This window comes from Poromitra crassiceps, assembly GCF_964638095.1.
Source record: "Poromitra crassiceps genome assembly, chromosome: 13".
In the NCBI taxonomy this organism is placed as follows: domain Eukaryota; kingdom Metazoa; phylum Chordata; class Actinopteri; order Beryciformes; family Melamphaidae; genus Poromitra; species Poromitra crassiceps.
In genome coordinates this window covers 45,845,295-45,847,794 of record NC_139644.1, presented here as the reverse complement: position 1 = coordinate 45,847,794, position 2,500 = coordinate 45,845,295, and the positions used below count along the sequence as shown (strand labels likewise).

The 2,500-nt window shown below is 48.3% G+C and overlaps 1 protein-coding gene across 1 annotated transcript in view; it reads right to left on the bottom strand.

The window, feature by feature from the left end:
• LOC310787293 (class I histocompatibility antigen, F10 alpha chain-like) overlaps positions 1-2,500 on the bottom strand; it is a 22,121-nt gene that overhangs the window by 12,826 nt on the left and 6,795 nt on the right. The gene's annotated exons all lie outside the window — the stretch shown is intronic.

The window sequence follows — 2,500 nt, the reverse complement described above, 5'->3', positions numbered from 1 at the left end:
CACAACAAAACAAAACAAAACAAAACAAAACAAAACACAACAAAACTAAACAAAACTAAACAAAACAAAACACAACAAAACTAAACTAAACAAAACTAAACAAAAACTAAACAAAACACAACAAAACTAAACTAAACAAAACAAAACAAAACACAACACAACAAAACACAACAAAACAAAACACAACAAAACAAAACAAAACAAAACAAAACAAAACAAAACAAAAACAAAAACAAAACAAAACAAAGCAAAACACAACAAAACAAAACAAAACAAAACAAAACAAAACAAAACAAAACACAACAAAACAAAACAAAACAAAACAAAACAAAACAAAACAAAACAAAACACAACAAAACGGTCATGGACAATCATGCACTTTGTCAGGCCCTCCTCATCCCAACTCTGTGTTAAAAAGCAGCTCTCCTCCCTCCAGCCTGCACACAGCTTCCCCCAGACACCAGCTGCTCTGAAACACGTCATGTCCTGCATCCTTTTGTAATACTCAAAGTCAATGGCTACTCTCGCCCTAACCAGAGCTTTAAACAAGACTACAGGGTCTACTTGGACATCTGCATCTAGTTTCCTCTTTCTGCTGAGGTACACTGCCATCTTTGCCTGCCCCAGCAAGAAATTTGCAATATGACCCATCCTCTGTTTACGCTTGCCATACTGGAAACCAAAAATAAAGCCAGAAAGAGTGAAAACAGCACCAAGAAGAACAAACAAGCAAGCCAGCACATTGAAGAGAGGCCTGAGCCTCACACAGTCTCTGAAGCAGTGAAATATTGTCTCTCTCACCCCGCAGAAAGGACAGCCACTGTTCACATCAGAGTTCACCACAGAGACAAAAGCATTAACTGGCAGTGCCCCGACAGAATCCAGAGAGGCTCCATCCACTCCCCCTGTGGTGGAGGGCCCCAACAGTAGGCTCGGGAAAGGTGAATGACCCACGTCGCCCCCTCTGTTCTCCTGTAGTAATCAAATGCCCACGTCCCCTCTGTTCCCATCCTGCAACAGCCTCCAGTCCTCTGCAGTCAGGGCACTCCTATAGCACCCAAGCATCAGTCCAGCCACTCGCGCTGATCTCACACCCAGTCGCTCAGCCACCGGTCCGACTTCACTGATGTTATTCCCTGCAAGGTCCACCAGATGCCCCAGGGTAACCATCTTGGCTGCCTTTAGGGTCCCAGACAGTCCTGGCGTGGCTGCTGTGGTGATGTCCAGCCTCGCCCCAAACACCAGTGGCTCCTCCAGCAGCCACTCCACCGAGCTGAGAGGCGTCGCTCTCAGTACCTTCATCAGTCCCCATACTCTTAGCAGACCTCTATAAAAGGGTGGAACCTCCTTGAGTGACAGTGCGTTAGGATTTACAAAGAAAAGTGACAAGCCCAGACCCAGCCCTCCCACCTGTTTTAAGAGTGTCTCTGCAACCTGCCTCCATACCGCCCAGCGTTTCCCATACAGTAATTTCTGAATCCACTGGAGTCTAAAAGCTGCTGTTCTACTAGGCAGATGTATTAGCCCTTGGCCACCCTCCTCCCTTGGTAAATACAGAACACTCTGTGGGACCCAGTGATAGCCTCCCCAGAAGAAGTCAACTAGGATGGCCTGAATTTTAGCTAACAGGCCAGCCAGTGGCTCTAAAACTGTTAGTCTGTGCCACAGTCCTGAAGCTACCAGGTTGTTAACAATAAGGACCCGCCCCCTGTAGGAGAGGCGTGGTAGTAGCCACATCCACCTCTGTAACCGGGCCCGGATGGCCTCAAGATCTCCTTCCCAGTTCGTCTGCATCACCCTGTCCTCCCCCAGGTGAACCCCCAGGTACTTTAAACCATTCCTGTTCCACTCCAGCCCCCCTGGTAACACAGGCTCTCCCTCCACCCACTGCCCCATTATAAAAGCCTCACTCTTTGTCCAGTTAACCCTCGCTGAGGAAATCACTCCAAAGCGCCCCACAGTCTGACTCAGTGAGTCCACATCCCTCTGGCTGTTTGTCATGATGAGTACATCGTCTGCATAGGCCCAAAGACACACCCCATCCAGCCCTGGTGCCCCCTTGAGTCCCTGCAGCCTCCTCCTAATCTGACACAGGAAGGGCTCTATAGCAAAACAGTACAGCATCCCAGAGAGAGAACAGCCCTGCCTAATACCTCTGAGGACCTTGAAGGGAGCACTCAGGCCCCCATTTACCTTCAGCACACTTTCAATGCCCCCATAAAGTGCCTTGATCATAGCCACGTAGCCAGGGCTGACACCAAACGCCTCCATTGTCTGCCATAGGTATTGGTGTTCGACCCGGTCGAAGGCCTTCTCCTGGTCGATGGAAACAAAATCAGTGTTTAAGCCCAATAACCTGGAGACCTTCATAACATCACGGACTAGCGAAATGTTATCTTTGATTGACCTGCCAGGGACACAGTAGGACTAGTCTGTATGTATGACCTGCTCCATCACCTCTCTTAGCCTGATTGCCAGCACTTTAGACAAGATCTTATAG